Consider the following 23695-nt stretch of genomic DNA (forward strand, 5'->3'; position numbering starts at 1 on the left):
TTCCTTAACTGACAGGAAAACAGACCTGGCAACCTGAGGAATTTATCACAGCTAGTAATTGTTTCCAGCCTAGGCTGCCTGAATCTGGCATCCGGGTCCTTTGCCTCAGTGATATGCATTCTTCTAAGAATGTCACTTTTTCCTATGATCTCTTTTTCCCCTGGCTACACCCCCCCCCCCCACCTCATCTCCCAGGTCTCATCACCAGGTCCACACCACCTCCTGGCAAGCAAGCAGGTACTCCCTGGAATGCACCTCTTCTGTTCACTGCACTTGATTTGTACATGTGAGTTGTACTTCATCTTGGCTCCCTGCAACACTCCCACTGCAGGAGCTAGAATGGAAGCAAAGACTGGGGAGCCCAGTTGGCGGCAGGAGCAGAGTTGTTTGTAACTGGAAGCCAAACAAGCCACTTAGCTTTGAAGGCACAAGAGAGCCTTCATTTAGATATGAGGCGAAAAAGATCAAAGCCGAGAAGGACAAACATGCCTGTTGTCTGTGGCAGGCAGCACGTTACCAGAAGGGAGCCCCACATCCTTTACTGCAAAGCAGATGCAGTACATCTGAGAGGTTGCCATAAACCAAATAAATACTGCCTCAGAACCTTCCCGTGAAGTCTCGTGGAAACAAAGACATGGGGTTTTCACCTGAAACAGAGAGGGTCTTGCTCTCTCTGCAGCTGGGACATGGCCTTCTGCCCCATGCTGCTTATAATGGCTTAGATGAACACCGCACATCTCCTAATAAAATCACCAGAAAGCCCAAAACTATTTTAGATATGTCTGAGAGAACAAAAACATGATTTCATTTGAAGTATTCTCTGGGAAGTGACATACAATGACTTCTTTACAAATCACAAAGGTTTCAGGTTAAGAGTGGGCAATGAAGAGAAATACTCGCTCTCCTTAATAGAAGCCAACCATGGCTCCCACAGATGAACATAAAAAAAGGAGGGTGCTTTTCACACTTCCAGTTAAGGAACTTCCTAACTGGAAGAGGGACACATACATGCATTGGGCATCTACTCTATGGCAAATAGGATTTTAGATTTTTTTAAAATTACGTTAATTGCAGGATAGTTAACATACAGTGTTATACTAGTTTCAGGTATATGATACCGTGATTCAACAATTCTATACGTTACTCAGTGCTCATCACGATGAGTGTGCTCTTAATCCCCTTCACCTATTTCACCCATTCCCCACCCACCTCCCCTCTGGTAGCCATCAGTAATATACAGGATTGTATCTGATTGCTATCATAATCCCGTGAATCTGGAATGATTAGATCTATAGATGGAAGAACATACTGAGTTTTTCCTCAAGGTCATATAGTAAATAGCAGAACTGGGGTATGAACTCCTTCCTTCAAAAACACTAAATTTTATTTAAAAGTTACTTTGTAAGGAATTCTACCAGCTAGGAAACTGAAACTCCAGTAAGGGAAATTTATGAAAATGACACAAAGCAATTAACTTTGGGAAGAAAATATTTCATCTGTTAATTTGAAGGAAAAAGAGATAGGTTTAAGATCTGAGTAATTAAGCATCTGTAACGAACACAACATATTGAACCAAAGGACTTTAATCCTCAAATTTCATTTTTAAACACAATTTTGAGTGCATGCTAGAGTAACAAACTCATCCTGACTTGTCCAGGAGTGTCCCAATTAGATCTTTTGTTTTGTGCTGGAGATTCGTGGTAAGAAGGAATAGCCTAATTGCTAGTCTATAATTGCTAGAGGCAACAGAAATTAATGAAATGAAATCCAGTGGTGATCAGAGTTACTACTTTAGTTATGTAGTGCATTAAAAAGAGGACTTATGTTTAGAGACAGTTTCCAGGGGAAGTTACATAAATGACAATGTGAAGGATGAATAGATGTTAGCCAGATATTAAGGGGTCTGGGATGAGGGAGATTCCAGGCAGAGGGAGAAGCATGTGCAAAGACAGGATGGCAGAAGGGAAGGGACCTTGGTACGTAGGAACAATTAGGGAAAGTAAGGATTACATGATAGAGCAAGGAAGAACAAAGTGTAGGGGACACTCAGAGGTAGGTGGGGCAACCAATTCAAAGGCTAGTAAAGTGAATTAAAAGTTTGGGATTTTACCTTAAGAATAAAGAGAAGCCTTGGGGCGCCTGGGTGGCTCAGTAATTAACCGTCTGTCTTCGGCTCAGGTCATGGTCCCAGGGTCTTGGGATCAAGCCCCACATTGGGCTCCCTGCTTGGCTGGAAGCCTGCTTCTCCCTCTCCCACTCTCCCTGCTTGTGTTCCTTCACTCGCTGTTTCTCTCTCTGTCAAATAAATAAATAAAATCTTAAAAAAAAAAAAAAAGAATAAAGAGAAGCCTTTATGGGGATTGGGAAGAGTGAAAGGAAGGAGTGGAGGTTAGGGTTGATATATTCCCATTTCTACAGTGAAAAAAATCACTGCACTAAGAACAGAGTGGATGAGAAGAGAACATTCAGCAGACAATGCTACAGACCAGAAGGGAGGCAATAGTGGTTGGGGGTAGGTGGTCATAGCAGAGGTTGAAAGAAAAGGGTGATTACGTACATTTCTAGATGGAAAAAATGACTGACCTTGACAATAAATTTGATGTTGAAGTGAAGTAGAGAAAAATGTCAAAGATGATGCCTATTCTTCTGGCTCCTGCAAATGGATGGTAGAAACTTACGTAAGGTTCAGTTTTAATGTCTAATGATTTCTGTTAGTGTTGTAATAAAGATGTTCTTTCAATAGTAATATCAGAAAATGCATAGATCTTTCCCCTGACAAAGGTTCCATAGTCCCCTGCTGCCACTGTTGACATTGTGCCTTAATTGTGGAGAAATGGCCTAGGAGGTAGAAAGAGCTTACATGCTCAAACATCAAGTATAGAACTTACAGCACATGTCACACATGGATGATGATAAGTAAGGTACAAGGGATAATTAATCTCAAAGTTCCTCAAGCTGAAGATGAATCGAGAGGCAGGTCCACATGAATTAAAAATTTTTAGAACTAATTTATTTTAACCTGTCTTCTTGACATTATGAGTGATAGGAATTATTCAAGAACAGACTAGTGGTGGCCAGGGTAGTGGGGGTTGGTCAAAATAAGTGAAGGGGATTAAGAGGTACAAACTTCCAGTGACAAAGTGAATAAATCACAGGGAGAAAAAGCTCAGCATTGGGAATATAGTCCATAATATTGTAGTAACAATGTATGGTGACAGATGGAAACTATACTTACCATGATGAGAATTGTGTAATGTATAGAATTAGCTAATCACAATGTTGCACACCTGAAACTAATATAACATTTTAGGTCAACTATACTTCAATAATAAAAATTTTTCTTTAATTAAAAGTTACTTTAAAATGATTTTTGCGGGCGCCTGGGTGGCTCAGTTGGTTAAGCGACTGCCTTCGGCTCAGGTCATGATCCTGGAGTCCCTGGATCAAGTCCCGCATTGGGCTCCCTGCTCGGCAGGGAGTCTGCTTCTCCCTCTGACCCTCCCCCCTCTCATGTGCTTGCTCTCTCTCATTCTCTCTCTCTCAAATAAATAAATAAAATCTTTAAAAAAAAATGATTTTTGCATCATCCCATGGTCAGATTGTCTGAAACACTTAGCTTATAATAATATTGAATAAAAATAAGAAGCAATTATGCATAAATAATACACCCTAATATATAATATATAATTATATATAGTGTATTATATGTATATTACATGCTAATTTAATAAAATACATAATAATATATATTAAAATAATGCATGTATTAATGTTTCATATATTGATGTATAATGCATAGTACATAATAATATACCCTATTTTTATGTAACAGAACATACAACTTTATATTATGCTTATATTAAAGTAATAAGTCATACTCAGATGCCATATTTTAAAGTTCACGAAGTCATTTCACATCTATTTTCTCACTGAGACTTCACTGTGGTCTAAATATTGCACTTCTAACAGAAAAGAGGAAATTATGGCTGGGATTAGGTGGTCATAGGAGTTTGAGAGTACAGGGTGGATGATGTAATATTTCTATAACGTATAATACACCGTATATGATACAGAATACATCACCTGTAATAGATTATATAACATACATTCCCATAGATTCTCTCCCTGAGTTTGCCGTGGTAAGGTAGTATCCCTGTGCCCTCCTAACAGAGGAGGAAATGAGGTGATTTCACAACGTGCCCCAGTTCACTCCGCTAAATCACTGGGCAGATTCCGGACTGAACCAGCTTTTTAGAAAGGCAATTCCAATAATCTTTCTACCACATCACAGCCGCCTTAGATAACTGGTGACATTTGCTATACTCTTTCTGACCACAGCTCCTCAATGGCAGAGTCTCTTATGGGAATACGCATGACATTTTCTGATTAAAAATGACTCAACTAATGACATCCAGAAGCAATCAAGCAAACTGACTGTGGCTCACGTGTCAGGTTCTGAATGGGAATATTAAAAAGTCCAGTAAGCATTTGTGTGGGGTATGTCCTTGGCAAGAGTCAGACTCTCAGGGCTGAACTATATCGTGTGCAAGTGGTTTTTGTCTTTCTTTACCTTTTGAGTCATGAGAGGAGGAGCCTAGCACTCTGGGCTCACAGAACTAGAACCATCTTTGCAGATGGGAAGCCAGAGAGCAAGTGTCCCGGCCTGACGACCAGGCACGGTATTACTGTCCCCTGTAAGCAAAGCTCATTAAGGCTTTAATGACCTCCAAAGAGCCCACCCACCCAGAAGAACAAAGACTCCTCCAGGTTCCTGGGACAGAGAGCAGAGAAATGGTGTGAGTGTGTGCAGGGGGTTCCTGTGGGGTGGGGGTGGGGGGGCTGACATCATTCTCTGACTTCATGGTTTAAGAACAGTTAACCCCAAGAAAGCTAAGAGGTAAGTCAAAACATTTAGGGAATTCATGGGCACTGCAGGTGAAAAAAAAAAATAAAAAATTTAACCCTGCTGCTGTTTTCCCCCATCTGGTGCTCACTCTTTATAGGACCAAAAAGAAAGAAAACAAAGAACAAAGCAAATACTTATATATATATATATATATATATATATATATATATATACACACACACACACAGACACACACACACGTATGTTTCTATGTATGTTTTTATGTATATTTCCTGACCTCTAAGAATGTAAATAATGCATTTCTTTGGAAAAAGGACTATAATCTAAATAACTTTCACTGATGGGCGCCTGGGTGGCTCAGTTGGTTAAGCGACTGCCTTCAGCTCAGGTCATGATCCTGGAGTCCCGGGATCGAGTCCCACATCGGGCTCCCTGCTCGGCAGGGAGTCTGCTTCTCCCTCTGACCCTCCTCCCTCTCATGCTCTCTCTCATTCTCTCTCTCTCAAATAAATAAAATCTTTAAAAAAAATAAAATAAATAAATAAATAACTTTCACTGAGATGGCAAAGATGAACTGGGGAGATGGAGTAAGATTACCCATAAGAAAGAGAAATTACGTCAAATTATTACCCTGCCTCTAGTTATGCCGACTTCAATCTATCTTCTCCTCCAGTGTGTGTAGACACGTGCACGCGCGCGCGCGCACACACACATGAACGCACATGCCCAGGCGCACACGTATTACACACGCTCACACACAGGCACACAGGCTTTAATTTTACTTAAGTCATAAAGCGGAGAGGAGTCATTATAATCTGCCCGCCTAATCTGTATCTGCATTTAATTTATGTGATCTCATTTATTGCTTCACTAAGTTTGAGAGGACAAGGTTCCCAGTTACACGTTACAGACGAGGAGGCTGATCCTGAGGCAGATTAGTGACCTGCTCAGTGTTTCATATGAACAGATGTTTGTCTGGTTCCAAGGTCATTGTACACACCGCTGTCTTTCATGAAACAGCTCAGGCCCAACGTTTCTCCGCAGCTACAAAACAGAGAGCAGAAGACGCCTCACTTTAAAAGAATTGTTTTGAACCACAGTATGTTTTTCCTTACTTCCTCTGTTCTTTCCCTGTCTCCTAAGACTGCAGATAATGTGTTTCTTTGGAAAAGGACTACAACCTAAAGAATGCTCACTAATGGAAAATAGCAAAAATTAACTTTTTAAAAAGGTATTGAGAGGACTGAGTAAAAAAAAAAAAAAAATTAAGAGAGAGGGGGAGAGAGTGTCTGGGCATGGAGGAAGAGGGGCAGAAGGAGAGGGAGAGAGAGAATCTTAAGCTGGCTCCATGCCCAGCCAAAGCCCGGCGTGGGGCTCAATCTCGCGACCCTGAGATCATGACCTGAGCCAAAATTAAGTGTCAGACACTTAACTGAGCCACCCAGGTGCCCTGAGGAAAAAATTTTTATAAGAAGGAGACATGACATTACTTACGGCCCCTTCTTTGGTCCTGCCTGACTTCATTCTGTGCTCTACTCGGTAGTTCTGGAGGTACAGTCCTGAGATGTGCCGTCTCAGGATCACATGGGAACTTGTGATAAATGCAGATCATGGGTCCCCCCCAACACGTGCTGAACCAGAAACCCAGCAATCTATGTTTTAACCAGCCCTCTAAGTGATTGAGATGCCCACTAAACTTTGAGAAGAATTGAAGTACTCAATTGTCTGCGTGATCTTTCTAAAATATATATCTATATTACCTCCCTGCTCAAAATTTGTGTCTGGCTATCCAGTACTTTTGGAAAATTATAAACTCCTTAAGTGGTCTATCTTCTTTTTTAGACACAAAACCCTCACCATAACCTCTTTTCGAATCCAAAGCTACTTACAGGCCCCTATGTCTATACAAAGTCTAATCCTTTTGTTCAGAATGCTGTTCACTCTTGGATCTGTCAGCTAGAAAATTGCTTTTAACTCACATTAGAACATAGTCATTGCCACCTCTATGAAGATTGCTCTGAATGCACTAGGCAAACAGTGCTACTGAGTGACCTTGTTCCTTATCTCCATTGTATTTCTTATTATTTTGGTAATTTTGTAGGTTCTCCTCCTCATTACTTGAGCTCTTTGAGGGTAGAGAGCATGCTTCATACATCATTATGTTACCAGAGCTTTGCACTGTCCTTAGCACATAGTAGGTGACCAACAAAGAGTTGTTGCATAAATCAGTTGATAACTGAGTCAAAGCCAAGTGCAACACACTGAAATTTCTACCAGGGCATTTATGTTCCTGGTGACATGAAGTGCGATCTAATACAATTATGGAAGGCTTTATTTCTTCAAGTATTATGGATCCTCTCTGTTTTCTTCGATATTCCTGATTCTTTCCTATTCCTACCTTTTAAAATAATAATTCCCTTTTTAAACAGTACCTTGGGTTTGTTATTTGCAGACAAAGGATTTGGTAACATCCATATAAAGAGCTTATTTCTTTGAAACAACTATATATTTTCCCAAATATCAAATCTCTATTTTTCATGCCTCAACCCCACATGATGTTCTGTTTTCTTGTAATCTACCACAAAGTGGAACATGAGGCTAATCACATGAGCAACGGAGAGGGCAGGTACTTCCTGGACCAAAGTTTCCTTCATCAGCTTTGAGTTTTAAATTCTCTAGACTCTAAGTTATATAAGAAGAGTGACTTCATTTGTTGTTGTTCTTTACTGCTCTGTTTTAGCAAGTAGAAGGGTGCCTAGCACATAGTATGTACCTAATAAATACATACAGAATGAATAAGTGAATGAACCCTAATACTCTTGATCTCTTTAGTATGACAAAAGTAGTATTACTGGACTTTGTTGAGTAAGAAAGGATTTTCTAACACTTCTTAAAATTTCTTTTGAATCTAGCAAAAGGCAGGTTCACTCAGCACATTACAGGGCTAGGTATAGGGGGAAGTAGGTTATGAAAAATAGGGAATAGAGAGCCAAAGCCTACCCTTTTCAGATCCCAATATGGTGGGAAGTAGAAGGTGAAGAGAACAAAGGGCATCAGATGATTAGAAGTGTATCCTAAGCTCCCTTGTATAGGTCAAAATCAGAGAGAGAAAGTAGGATAGAGAGGTTGGGGGTCTTGCCAGCAGGGGATGAGCTTTATCTCTACTTCCTTTTGGACATTGAAAGCTGTTCTCTCCCAACCTGGAGATAGCTGCACCAGGTGGGATTATTCACTGTGATTACATAAGGGGAGAATCCGAGCTTAAATATACAGAGATACATGAAAATGTTGGGCACCTGGTCTCATTGGAGTTTTGGATCAATGAGTGAATTTTTGTTTGTTAGTTTGGGTTTGGTTTTTTTTTGTTTTGTTTGTGGGTTTTGTTTTTGTTTGTTGGTTGGTTGGTATAAATGTCCCGTGGAATAGTTGGGACAGGCTTGCGCTAAAAAATTTCCAATTCCCATTCAACATGGCATTCAGTGTCTTAAATGGCAACTCTGCTGCTGCCAATTTTTATGTGTCATGTATTCAGGGATTCCCTTGGGGCCCCACCGTGAGGATATGCAAACGTTATTTAAGAGCTACCTGGGGATCTTGCCAGACGGTGTGACAGCGTACTGAAAGTCAAGGTGTGGCCAAGTTTCCAGGAAAGATTGATGAGTCCTCATTAAGGCAGAGAAGAAAACACCTCAAGTTATGCCAGCCTCATGAGAAGAAAAGTGACAGACCCCCCAGGAATGGTACCAGTTGCCCCTCATCAGTGTCATCTGTCAGGAAAGAAGATAGCTGAGACTGAGACCAATAAAAACCCAAGAATCCAAAGAACTTGAGGTAGTGATGGCAGGGTGCCACTCAGATAGAACTCTCTAGTTGCAAAGAGGGTAGTCAGCTGACAGCTCCCTTAAGGACTTCAGTATCATTGCCTTTTGAGACAAGAGCTCTCTCTTCCTGGGTAGCCCCTTGTCATGACTCATCACAGCAGGGGTACCAGGGCCTGGTTATTTCTGCCCAACAAGAGATCCCGCTAACAGTGAATCTCTCCTTGAGAGCTTGCTGTGGGGTTGGCAGGGCCAAGGCTTCTGTCATATCTGCATGTGGTCTTCTTACCCGGTCCTGCTTCCTCCCCACTTCCAGGACACAGGTACCATACCTGCAGTCTGAAGGCCTTTCCTCTCCAGTCCTGCTTCCTCCCCCTTTCAGTTCGCACAGGCTTCCTCTTGAAATCAATCTCTTGAACTCCTATCATTTCAGCATGTGCTTCCCAATGGTTCCAGCTAACACAACCGTGTTAGCTTGCTGTGATGCCATGTGAGTTACCCTCCTGCCATAATCTCAGCTGTTCTCTTGGAGAGAAAGAGAAGACGTGCAAGAACTCTGATCTATTGTGTATTACCGAGGCCACCCTAGCAGCAAAATAGTTTACATTTTTAAATCAGAGTGAGAATACCTAGCTGGAATAAATTTATCTCTCTAAGTCATCTACTTAGTAAGATGGGAGCTCATGAAGGAGATCAAACTCGTTACAGAGAAGTAAAGAAGTCACTTTGTCTTTGCATGTTTGATTGGAACATGGAAGAATTTACAACCCTGCCCATCAACTTTAGGTAGAATCAGACTTTTCTGATTAATGAGATAGGAAAACAGAGATTAGGGAGAGGTGGTAGAAGGTGATGGGTTACAGGGAGGAGAGATAGGTGATCTTCGCAAACATTTGAAATGTCAGTGTCTGTCTGTCAGGGGAGGATGCCTCTGAGTTCTGCCCTCTGACCCTTCATTAACTTCAGTGCTAGCTTCCTATCTTGGGAAAACACTGGCCAGGTTAATTTCAAAATCTCAGCCTTTACTTTGTCCTGGGAAAATGACCAAAAGTTATTTCCTAGCAAGTACCTGAAGAGTGGGAGAAGGGGGCTAACTTCCTGTCAGCTCCTGTAGTGTGAAGGCTCATCTTACTCATCCACTAAATCTCATAGAAGTGCAACACACCTTCCAGGAACACTTTGCCAGGGTAGGGTTTCTACGCTCTCAAAAAGTTTTAGGTTTCCTCCCTCCCAGAACAAAAGGGATTTATGGTAGAAAAATATATCAAATATACTTTAGAATCTGAGTTCTTGAACCTGCATTTCAGGAGAGTTCACAAGTTCAACCTAGCCTGTCTTTGTTCCCAGAGGCCATTAGAGTAAGTTCCTGCCTGTATTAAGCCCTGTCTAAATCTCACACATACGCTAGACCTGCTTCAATACTCAAATCTTTCTTGGTCACAATTGCCACAGGTTTCTCTCTTTGAATTATTATTGTATTTATTTCCTTATCATTCATTTTTTTTCATTCACTATATACCTCCTTATATTTTACAAGTAATTCTTCTATGTAAGTATCTTATCTCTCCAATAAAATATTAAAGTTGTTAAAGAAAAAGATCACATATTTTTCTTCTAGAATAAATAGCACCTATTAAATGCTTCAAAACGGGCACCTGGGTGGCTCAGTTGGTTGGGCGACTGCCTTCGGCTCAGGTCATGATCCTGGAGTCCCTGGATCGAGTCCCGCATTGGGCTCTCTGCTCGGCAGGGAGTCTGCTTCGTCCTCTGACCCTATCCCCTCTCAGGTGTTCTCTCTCTCTCTCATTCTTTCTCTCTCAAATAAATAAATAAAATCTTTTTAAAAAATAAAAAATAAAAAAAATAAATGCTTCAAAAGTAGCTGTCAGCTGATTCTGACAGTTCTCTTGGCACCAAAACAAGTTATTTCAGGAAAATCACAGGCATAAATGATTAAGTCAGGGTCAAAGGTAAATAATATCATTTGAGGGGGTATATAAATATTTTCCCATTGTGCTCTTATTTTTCAAATCAAAGAAGTTTCTAGCAATGAGAAACAATGGTAAATGGAGTTGAGCCTACTTGGTTATGAATAACTATTTTGTCTCTGCTAGTGACCAACAATGGACTTTGAGATGAGTCAGAGCTATCTACTTCACCTATAGCCTTGCTACTAGTTACAATGAAATGAGGTCTCAGTCTAAATTCTGCCAAATGTGCAAGCAAAACACATATAAAACAATGCTTAGAAAGCCAAAACAAAACTATTTATGCAACTTACTCTGTTGGCTTGAGGATGTCTCAGCTCATGGGCCTTTTAGATACTGTTTTCACCAATTGCAAGAAAAGTTCGCTTAGAGGCAGGCAGAGGAATACTCTAGAAGCAGACATAACAACATTCCAGAGCCAGAACTGTCACTGTTACAGCTGAATCAAACAACCAGAATCCTCCAGAATCCAAGGCTGGACACAGGAATCTTTGGGGATTTAGATTAGGACATCTTTTCCAAGGGTGTAGGCTACAAAACCTCTTTGAGTTCTTTTTGTTCATGCATGTGTGGAAAGTGTCTTCTAAATATTTTAGCCAAGACACACATGTTGAATATTTACATTTCTGTAATAAAAAATCACTTTTAACATGAATCATTCTTGTCAACAATCTGCTATTTTCACCCATAAGTGTCCCATTTCTGACATCCAGTATATTAATTATTAAAGTAGCAGTGATCGATCTAAACACAAGTAACAGAACAAAGTCACTGCTTCTGGAGGATAAGCTTCCTGAGGTCCAGAATCCAGTTCTAGACTGTGCATCCTTGATTAGCACATTCACTGAGGATCTCCAGATTGGACATTCTAGATGAAATACTAGAAGCATAGGGGTTGCAGGCTAAACAAATAATATGTATGTTCCCCCACATAGTATCTGCTGATGTATTTGAACATAATTTATAGATACCATAGTCAAAATCTTAAAGCAAATTTCTGCTAGAGTTTTTTTTTAACTGGGTTATCCAGAGACCTGGTCTCAGTGCCCCACTTCCATCTGCTAGGGAGACTCTGTGCCTTTAAAACAATGCTACTTAAAAAAAAATATTTGTCGGGTGCCTGGGTGGCTCAGATGGTTGAGCGTCTGCCTTCGGCTCAGGTCATGATCCCAGGGTCCTGGGATCGAGTCCCGCATCGGGCTCTCTGCTCCTTGGGAGCCTGCTTCTCCCTCTGCCTCTCTCTCTCTCTCTCTGTCTCTCATGAATAAATAAATAAAAATCTTTAAAAAAAAAATATTTGTCAATGCGTTTCCATGCAAAATTTCATCTGAAGAATAGAAAGAGTTGCTGAAAAAAATGTTGGGATGAATTAGTCTGCTACTCCTGTCTTGCTCTTTCTCAATGATAAAACTGTTATCCAGAGGGTGTAGAGAGAAAATTTAGGTCTACTATTTAGTGGCAGAGATAGGCCCAGAAAAGCGTTTATAGTAGGAAAAATGTTGTATAAAGACCCTGTGACTTCTTCAATCTAGTAAAAAATGTGGCCTGAGATTACATGTCCATGAAGAATTCAGATGTTGTAGGTGTTTAAGTCAGTTCATTGTATGAATTAAAATTCAAGGTAGTAACTGAACAAAAATATAAGAAATATAATGGTCAACACCCTGGAGTCTCTCTTAGGAGATGCTCTTTCCCACTTCCCATTGTGTTCCTCCATAAAGCTACAAAAGCTAAGAACAAACCCTACTGCATCTTAGTTATTTCCTTGAGTTAGTCCTCATGCATATTGTGGGATAAGCAACGCTATTCTGATAATATAAAAATGAAACAAATGCAAGTAAAGTTATAGACCTATTTGAATCACTCAAATAACTTACTAATTTCTAGACTTCATTTTGAGTTTATCACAAGCTTTCTAAGTATTTAAAAACATGTTCCTAAAAAATGATTGCAATTTACCCCTTTACAAGGATTATAGTATTTTTGTATAAGTGTGGGAGGTTGGTAAATTTTAACAACTCTTAAGTCAGCATATTTTCATGTTGTCTATTTGGATTTTAAAAAAGTACTTAAGGTGGGTATTTTTGAGACCCCTAACACATAACTGACTCTATTGTTTTACATTTCCACCTCTGATGAAATGAATGCACAAGGGAGGTGGTGAAAGTGGGAAAGGTCATGGGAATAATGTGGATCCATCTCATCACCAAATTACATCCATGTCTTAAAAAGCCTTGTTCCAAAGTGGATTGGGTTTCCTCTGAGCTACAAAGAAAGAATAAACAAACAGGAATGTTTTTTTAAAGAGAAGGAAAATAATTGCCAAGCTGGACACATTTAATTGCAGCACAAATAACACAAATTAATTTACCTCAAGTCAAAAGCATATTTTAGTGATTAAAAAAAATCAAACCTGGGAAACTGCCCAAAGTTTCCCTCCAAAGAAAGTATTCCACCAAAGTTTAAATTGTGCAAACACACCCTGTCATTATCACCAGTTGGGAACCATGGACAATTCTTAATGCCAAAGCATGAGAAGGCATTTTATCATCCCACACCACCTACGTGTTTCCAAGCTATTTGACAAATTCAAAGAGGCCAATTTATAGAAAGTATAGTCCATACAGTGCATGTTTTCCTTACCATCTCTTCCTTTAGATATTTCTCGGAGTTCAAAACTGCCGTACTTGTTGGAGGTGGCAGAAAGGTAAGGGGCAGACAAGTCAGTGTTCATCTCATCAGGGACAGATCTTTTGCTTCTCAAAGCTATTGTGTAGTCAGGTTTATCCAACTGTCATCTCCTATAAATCCAGTTGATTTGAATGGTTTTACCAAATTAAAAAAATCAACATAATTCCAGCTTTAGCTAACACTTTATTCCAGTGGGGGCATATCTTATGTATCCTTAGCCCTGTTCTGTAAAGTTTCATCCCTCATTGTGATGGGCTAGTCTTTTATAAGAACAAATAAAGATTCTAGTTCTCATTTCCAGGAGGTAAATATATGGGTCATGCATCATCAAGCCTGCCTGTACTTATAAATAAGATGAAAATACAACAGTCTGTAGTTTGTAGACTACAAAACCCCAAACTCTTCTGATTTTACTAAACTGTCCTCATAATTAAGCTCAGATATTATTATTATTAATATTTACTAAATTAGATAAACAATCCTGTCCTTGGCTTCATGTGGTTATCATTGACTTGGGATGAATGAAAAAAGAAATTGTGGGGCACCTGGGTGGCTCAGTCATTAAGCGTCTGCCTTCAGCTCAGGTCATGATCCCAGGGTCCTGGGATTGAGCCCCACGTCAGGCTCCCTGCTCGGCGGGGAGTCTGCTTCTCCCTCTCCCACTCCCCCTGCTTGTGTTCTGTCTCTCGCTCTTGCTGTCTCTTTTTCAAATAAATAAAATAAAATAAAATAAAACAAAGAAATTGTTCTGGTGACTTTTACATAAAAATCTGACTTGTTAAATAAGCTTTTCAATTTGTCTAAATATTGATTTTTTTCTTTGTCCATGTGTTTTCTTTTGTGATGAGAGAAAATAATACACTTTCCATCTTTTATAGAAGAAGACTCTGAAGACCAGAAAAGTTAAGAGAATTATCTGAGGTTACACTCTTAATTAGTGGAAGAACCAAGGTCAGGATTTAGGTCTGCTGATTCCCAGTCTAGGATTCTTTCTACACATCCAGATACTAAACTATACTTCATATTCCTAATCACTTCAATTTTCCATTTCATAAAAACTCTCAAAGACATGACCATATCCAACAACAGTATTATTACACAGAGAAGAAATGTTTTCTTGTATACCGAAGGTCTTTTGTCCCTGCAACTCAAATAATTGCCAAACTAAAAACATGATCATGACAGAGTCACAGAAATATCACATGAGATCTCTTGATCTAATGACTGCATTAGATTAGGTCTATAAAAGTGAGGAACGAGGTATATGTGCATTTAATGAAGACAAAAAATTTTTCTCATCCTCAAGAAGTTCCAAGTTAGCATATTCTAATGACTGGAGTGTGGGAATCTTGGGAGGGGATGGAACAGTGGGGAGAAAGGACAGCTCATTTCCAAATCACATCCTCCTCTTGCATGCAAATGGGTGACTCCAGTCAATAAAGAATATCCATCTGCTGTTACTGCTTTGTATAATAAGGTTCCCCTGCCCCCTACAATGGAAATTACAGTGTCTATTTCCAGCATCTCATCCTTCTGTTTTGCTAAACTCTCCCTCCTACATTTAAATGATTTACTGAATGAAGGGCAGGGTCTCTTCCAAAGAGAGGATCTCATCCATAACCAGAGACATTTTAAGAGATAATGCTGTCTACATCTTAAGCCTTCTTTTTTTGCCTAACAAAGGAAAGGAGAATAGGCAGGGCCCAACTTGCTTTTTAAAGTGTGGTTTCATAAAATTGGCCTTTCCATAACAATGTGAGCTGTTCATTCAGCCTATAAAAATGCCTCATATTAGACAGCTGTTTTGTTTTTGCTGAGCTTTGGAATTGGGGGCATGGTATTTACACTGTGTCCTATTATAAGCTAAATAGGCTCACACCCTGGAAACAGTTACTGCTTAATGAAAATAATATGCTATAACCAAGATTATGTTAACATCTGACAAGAAGACCTCCCTTGTGCTAAAATGTGTCTGTTCTAATAAAAGCATATGCAGATTTAAACCTATTTCTCTGGTTTTACTCATGGGCAGTATATATAATATAATTTTTCCTTATATGTTTTATCTGAATTCAAGAGAAAAGCTTCTGATGATCTTTCTTTGAAAATGTTTCCTAGTTTGGTAAGATGCATAGCCCTGAGACTTGAGAGGCAGACAGACCCAAGAGGATTTGAAATGTGCCATTAAGTTGCTGTATCACCTTGTAAAAACTGCTCAACTTCTATAATCCTCAATTTTCTCATTTTATAAGTGGAATAAATACACATAACACATATCCTTCTGAATACATATCCTTCTGAAATTCCAACACAGTGTGGAGGACTTAGTCCCATACCCAAAAGAGAGAAGGTTTTCATTCAATGTGGTGTCATGGTTGACAGTAGAGGCTTGGGAGTCAGTCTGAGTTCACACCTTTGCTCCACCACCTTTGTGGCTAGGTCTTTGCTCTAATAAATTAGGCATAATGGTAATCGCCATTGGATAGGTTTATTTAGAAATATTAAATAAGATAATATACATATGGCACTTAGAATCAACTCTGGTACAGAATAAACATTTCATTTTTTAATTCAAAAAGTATTTTTAAAAAGATTTCATTTTTTTATTTGAGAGAGAGAGAGAGCATGAGCACGAGGTGGGGAGGGGCAGAGGGAGAAGCAGACACCCCGCCGAGCCCGGAGCTCGATGTGATGTGGGGCTTGATCCCAGGAACCCGGGATCATGACCTGAGCCAAAGGCAGACCCTTAACTGGCAGACACTTAACCAACTGAGCCACCCAGGTGCCCCCAACAAGTATTTTTATTGAGCACCTACTACATGCCAGATATATATATATATATATATATATATATATATATATATATATATATATATATATATATTTTGAAAGGCTGAAGGGTGAACAGTGAGACAAAGGGTCAAAAAGACATAGCCTTGTGAGCTAAATTTCCCAGAAAGAAATACAATAAACAAAATAAATAAGATCACTATTATTTTTTAAAGTGAAAAATATGCCAAGGAGATTTTCAAAGAGCAGGGAAATGGAAACAGAGTTGAAATTTCCAGATAGTCAGGAAGCACTCATTAAAAAGATATCATTTGAGTAAAGACCTAAATATTAAGTTATTATTATTATTATTATTTTCTGTCTTTCGTACTCAGTAATCTCATAGATTTCATTCAGAAACTAGACAAGAAAACAGAAACCATTCAAGGTGGAAGGCACTTAATTTAGAAAATTAGTTCCTTACAAAACTGTTGAAAGATACAAAGAAGTGAAATTTAAGTGAAGCTACTGCTTTCTTTCAAGAAATTAGGATGTTACTGAAATTCCTGGAGACCACCGCCAATGATCTTGGCTACCTGTGGCATTAAAATGATAATTCTTTGGGGATCTCCTTAAAGCCACTGGCAAAACCTCATATTTGTCTATTACTAAAGCTCATGCATCACCTGTCTCTGGGGGAGGGGTTATATTAATTTCTATCTATTTTCTGCCTTCAAAATCTCACATATATGTATCTCATTAAAGATTTTTAAACCAGAATATTGGTGGCAATGAATTCTGGGAAATGTAGTTCCTGGACTTCCAGCTCGTGATAACAAAGGATGGCATACAATCGAGTCTGGCTAGGTATCTCTCAAAAAGAAAAAAAAAAGAAAGAAAGAAAGAAAAAAGACAGAGAAGCAAGGCTATTTACTATGTAGCAGGTATGCTAAAATCTTTATATTCATTTATTCCCCACAAACTATTTATTACTATTATTTTTTAAAGATTTTATTTATTTATTTGAGAGAGAGAGACAGAGCGTGAGCAGGGAGGGGACGGTGGGCAGAGAGAGAGAGAATCTCAGGCAGACTCTGCACTGAGCACAGAGACAGATGCTGTGCTGGATCCCACAACCCTGAGATCATGACCTGAGCCAAAATCAAGAGTTGGATGCCGAACCAACTGAGCCACCCAGGTGGCCCTATTTTTTATTATAAATGGTGGTATATTATCTTCCCCTTTTCAGACATGAAGAAATTGGAGCTAAGATCGATTCAATAAATTCTCCAAAGTCACACACCAATTAAACTGCTGAGCTGGGATTTATTCCTGGTAAGTATGATTCCAGAACCTGCATTCCTAATCACCCTGCTTTTATGTACCTATGTTCTTTTTCCTTGGAGAAAAGGATAAAGGGTGGCGCTAATTGTATAATGATCTAGAGAATATCATAGCTGACTTAATTTGAAACTGATTTTGTTGGAAAGAAGTTATGGAAATAGCAATTGAAAAACAATGAGAGCTAGTTCTGAGGCAGAATTCAGTAAATATTGCTAAGGAGAAGAATGTAGAGATGCACAGGAACGTCCCACAGCTCCATTTCCACAAATATTTTCAACCATTCTATTTTCAGGCAAGACCTCTTCTCCAGAGTGAGGTCTGCAGAGAATTAGAATGTCAGTTCTAGAAGGACTCTTAGAAATCAATTCACGCCAGATAACCTCCAAGACCATCAAAATCTAGAGATTTGTTCAGATTCACACACAGGTAGACCTGGAGTAAAAAACTTCCCCTTCTAGACCATGTTTTAGTCTGTTGTTTTAATTATTTAATACCTATGATTTCTTGTTTCTGTGTCTGGTGGTTAAAACAGTTAAGTAGAAATCTTGTTTGCTATTCTTGGCTCATCTGCAAACTTGCTGGCAGCTATGTCATGTCTCATTCACTTCATCCAAGGTTTCCAGAAACTCCATGTTACCATATGTGGAATAGGAGTCTCATTAATCTTCATTCAAAATATTAAAAGGATTGGACTGTGAGTTAATTTGTATAAAGTACTTTGAGATTTTTGGATAAAACCCATTGTTGAAGCAAAGAAAGGGGACTATGTGCCCTTTCTGAATCATCAACCCAATATTTTGAAGAATGACAGATTCTAAATTCAATAAGGAATGCAAATGTTGCTCTTTGAAATCTTACAGTCCATTTTGGAACGAATTCAATATCCATGAAATTTCAAAAGTGATCATAAAGTGAGCTTGCCTCCAGAATCTTCCTGTGTAAAAGTAGAAGCATTTTTAAATTACTTCTGGGATATTTCTATCCTGAGGAAACAGCTGGTCATACTCTCCATTTAACTACATATTCCCACGCCATCTTTGGAAAACTAAATACTGTAATTTACTTCAACCATATTGTATTAATATTTATTATTCAAAGAAGAACAAATAACCACTAAATGTTCATTATTCTTTAAGAAACCCTATGTTCCTTAAGATATATAGGTGGGGATCTATTTGTGTGTTTTGCTTTGTTTACCAATCTTTGTCAATCTCCAATGACTGGATATATTTGTTCTGTCAGAGTAAACTCACATTATTCATTGTACTTTACTTTTTTTAAGATTCTATTTATTTATTTGTTGGCAGGGGGACACAAGCAGGGGGAGCAGGAGACAGAAGGAGAAGTGGAGAGTCTGATGTAGGACGTGATCCCAGTACCTGAGCCGAAGGGAGATGCTTAACCAACTGAACCACCCAGGTATCTCTTCATTTTACTTTAGAATTAAATATTTCAGGGGGCACTTGGGTGGCTCATTTGGTTAAGCATCCAACTCTTGATTTTGGCTCAGGTCATGATCTCAGGGTTGTGAGATCAATCCCTTCGTAGGGCACTGTGCTGGGCGAGGAGCCTGCTTAGGATAAAGAATTAACTATTTTATTTCAGTTAGAGAACACCACTTACCTCATCCCCAATAAAAAGAAATAACCATTTATTTTCCTTTCTTTGAAACAAAAGATTATATAATGTGAAATTTAGCAAATGCTCACACTGAGAAGCACAATAATATTCTTTTTTTAAGATTTTATTTATTTGAGAGAGAGACAGAGAGAAAGAGCACGAGTCAGAGAGAGGGTCAGAGGGAGAAGGAGAAGCAGACTCCCTGCTGAACAGGATGCTGAGGACCTCAGGACCATGATCTGAGCCAAAGGCAGACACCTAGCTGACTGAGCCACCCAAGCACCCCAGAGAAGCACAGTAAAATCCTTAATTAACTAGTCTGTTCCCTTCACCAGGCTGTATCATCAGAAAGATAAAGAATTAAAATGGCCTAATTTTTAAAAACAGTAACTGAAAAGAAGAGAGTATTTTTGCTGTCAAATACAAATGGCATTTGCCACCTTCTCCCAAAACAACTTAGAGTATTTAGCTTATCAAATTAAATCTGTCCAAAAATGTGCATGCATCACCTGATGGAGATCCTAAAGTTTCGGGCTGCTTGGTTCTCAGCATCTTGCCATCTGGGTCCTATTTCCACTGTACTGCTGAAACTGAGTTTGACAAAGTCATCAACTGCCTCTTGAACACTAATATCTTCTTGAAATGAACGTTTTCCTTGGTGTATCTCTGGATTCTCTCCTAAGCCCTCCATTTATATATTCTCCTTGGGTGATTCCATATATTCATTTCATATATTCCATGACTTCAGTCATGTTTATGTTTTGAACCATATGTTTATAGTCCAGATACTGTGCTGAGCATCAGACTTTTATACTCAATTTCATGTTAGGTATCGCCATTTGGATATCCGATCAAAGTCTCATACCCAGCATTCCCAAAACTGAATTCATATTCCCACCCACCACAGACTGCATTTTCATCTGTTCTCTGAATTTCAATGAATGCCATCCATCAATCTTTCAGTTGCTTAAGCCGTAACCTTCACAGTCTTCATGACTGCCTCTTTCTCCTTTCCCCAACACCACAATCAATTAATTACCAAGTCCTCATGATTCAGTCTTTTATATACTTTTAAAATTATCCATGGTATATACTACCTCTATTGTTTAGACCATGGTCATCTCTTGCTTGGATTATTACAAAAGAATCCCAAATGGGCTTTCTGTATTCAATTTTATCTTTCTTCAACTCATTTTTAATACTGAACTAAAATTACAGTATGGCTATATCATTTTCCTCCTTCTGTCTTATATTCCTACCATCAGCTTTTTGGCACGGTGTATAATAGGAGTTCATTAGTATGTGATTGAAAAAAGAAAGGAAGAGAAGGAAAAATGACAATTGGGGAAGTCATATTGGTTGTTGTTTTTGTTTTGTTTTGTTTGTTTTGTCAAGACAAGCTATGTTCTTTCATCTTTAAAGTCCCAAGAAAAGAAAACAATTGTTTCTGAAATGAGTAGATACAAAGGTGGGCAAAGACAAACTCTATGTATGAGACACCCAACAGTAGGGAGGGAAACAAGAAGGCGGGATTGTAAAGAAAGGAAAATAAATTTTCCACTCCACCACACTTGCCCTTTCCCTATGCCTACAGATACCATTACCCTGAATGGTACTGAACCCTTCCAGCCTGGACAGAAAACCATTTTACTCCAAAAAACCTTTATGATAATGAAAACAAACAAACCAACAACCTGAAACCTTAACTAAACCAATAATTCCTACCGATAAAAACTGCTGCTTTCTTTCTTTATTTTTAAAGTTTAGTTGGTCTAAATAGTGGCATTTCAACTGCAAGGAAGGTGCCCAGTTCTAGGTTTTAGCACTCAAATAAGTCAAGAAACTTTCAAAGAAATTGAGATGAGGCTGGTGAGTTGAGTGAGTTCACCTGACCAAGTTGATCTACTACCTGAAGCCTAACGTCACCTCCACAGCCTAACATCACCTCCACAGCCTAACATCACAACCACAAAACTGCTGATTGAACAGGGCGTGCAGAGTAATACCACATCAGGCTGCAATGCTAAGTTCCCATGAGTGGTGAAACATCATTTGCTATTTTTTTAAAACATGGCAAGCATGAAGGAAGGAAGGAAGGAAGGAAGGAAGGAAGGAAGGAAGGAAGGAAGGAAGGAAGGAAGTAGGAAGGAAGTAGGAAGGAAGGAAGGGAGGGAGGGAGGAAGAGAGGAAAGAAGGAAGGAAGGGAGGAAGGAAGGAAGGAAAGAAGAAGGAAGGAAGGAAGGAAGGAAGGAAGGAAGGAAGGCAGGCAGACAGCAATCTAAGATTTGATTGCAAACAATATCCACTGTCTTTTAATGTCCTATGTTTCCTGTTGCATTTTTTGTCCCAGGGCAGGAGGACCAGATGTGCAGTGATTCACAAGCAATGGGAGGTGACAGTTCCTCCTTGTCTGGAAATACTAAACACATTTCAAAGACACATTTTCAATTGTGCCAAACCCATCTGAAACCACCCTTTTAAAAAATGACATCTTTTCTTCTTACTAAAAATTTTTTCCCCTTAGACTCAATGTACCTCAAACTGAGCTCTCTGGGTATTTGAAACTGGAAGTATTTTTTAAAAGCAATTCTGCAATTAATGAAAGAAAAGAATGATTTCAAATCTGGAAAAGTCAACCCAAATTACTCCAATATTTTATATCCCTTTAAGTTCTTAGTTTTCTCTACTGTGTCTCTCCACATATATTTCAGGATGCTTTTTCAGATGAGCACTAAGTACCCTTTTTAAAAAATTACTTTCATTTTTCCGATTATACACTCCATGGAGAACATTAAAGAAATACTTTACTACCTCTATTGTTTAGACCATGGTCATCTCTTGCTTGGATTATTACAAAAGAATCCCAAATGGGCTTTCTGTATTCAATTTTATCTTTCTTCAACTCATTTTTAATACTGAACTAAAATTACAGAATGGCTATAAAGAAATACTCAAATAAAAATGATTCATTTTCCCATTAGCTAGAAATAACTTCGTTCTTAGATATTTTCTTCACAGGTTTTAATATAGCTGAAGTCATAAAGCTCTTACATAATTTTCACCCTTATTGTTTTACCCTTATGGTAATTTATATACCATAAAAATATTTTCAAAAGCATTACTTTTATTACTAACTTATGTTGGATTTTTAGGTAGTTTTAATTTTTTTTCAGGATTATAAAGTTTATAATCATGTATTTCTCTACATTTCCAGGGCACAGTGTCACAGATAAGAAATTACTATATCGGGGCACCTGGATGGCTCAGTTGGTTAAGCGACTGCCTTCGGCTCAGGTCATGATCCTGGAGTCCCGGGATCGAGTCCCACATCGGGCTCCCTGCTCAGCAGGGAGTCTGCTTCTCCCTCTGACCCTCCCCTCTCTCATTCTCTCTCTGTCTCTCAAATAAATAAATAAATAAAATCTTAAAAAAAAAAAGAAATTACTGTATCAAAGAATATATAGTATATATATTTTGAGGTGTTTGATTCCTCTTTTGAAATAACCTTTTAAAAGATGGTAGAATTTACTTTTTCATGTGCAATATTTAAGGAGAATCCCTCTCACTACAATTTTAAGGGCATGGGCATTATTTGTTTTACCTTTCAAATCTGATGAACAAAATGGAATATCCTGATTACTCTACTTGGTAGTTTTGATGACCAGAATTGTTGAAATTTTATATTCATATTTCTCAATATCCACCAACTTGCATATGCACAAGGGTGTGCCCCTTATATGGTAATTTTATTTATCTTTCTGGGTCTGTCCCTAGGGTTTATATTTCTATGAATGTAATCACGATGTCTGATTTGGTTGAGAACTCCACCCTGGGTTTGAACTTAGGCTCAGATGTTCTAGAAAAATGCTTCACCAAGAATCAGATTTCCCAACACCACTCAATGGATCCAGATCTATTTAGGCTTCTCTGATCTCAGATAAGAGTAGCATTAATTCTGAATGTGTTCTAAAAAGCTATCCTTGTGTTATATAAAACCATTGAAAGGGGCAGCCTGAGTTTATTAAGTAATTATTCCCCAAGGAGGTGGCAGCCAATGCCGAGTGAGAGGATGAGATCACTCTTATTTATTATCTGCCCTTTTGGATCAGCTCACTCTGTTCCTTTAAGGGGCAATAGAATAATGAACTGGAGCATCCTGAAAGACTTCATTTTATAACCATATGTCCTTGTGTTTATTACTAAGTATGAGATCAGAAGGCCATATGGACTGACTTGGGGATGGTATTTTAAGGAATTATTAAAATGATTCATAGTAAGTGCAATGGATAAACACAGAGAGATGAAAACTGGGGTCATTAATAATCTGACAGTGTTTTAGAGGTACAGTTGACAGTACACATTGAAGAAGCAAAAAGTGTCTTAAAATCCCAAGAGACATGGTATCAGCAAATAAACAAATGACAATGACAAAAGATCCATGGCTTTCAACAGATTCCCCCAAAGAACACAGTTGTCCTAATTCAATACCATTAGACTAGAAAGAATAATTATTAGCATGGCCACCTCAACCCAGTGCTGGCCTAACAACTCTACCCTACATTTGTAACACCTCATAAGCCAGCGTTGACAATGTCTAA

General features: G+C 38.7%; 1 pseudogene; it reads right to left on the reverse strand.

Moving 5' to 3' along the window:
- LOC123858560 (regucalcin-like) overlaps positions 1-23695 on the reverse strand; it is a 72286-nt pseudogene that overhangs the window by 47640 nt on the left and 951 nt on the right.

This window comes from Mirounga angustirostris, unplaced genomic scaffold (assembly GCF_029215605.1).
Source record: "Mirounga angustirostris isolate CCGP_5_RB_7025 unplaced genomic scaffold, mMirAng1.0.hap1 SCAF_4, whole genome shotgun sequence".
In the NCBI taxonomy this organism is placed as follows: Eukaryota; Metazoa; Chordata; class Mammalia; order Carnivora; family Phocidae; genus Mirounga; species Mirounga angustirostris.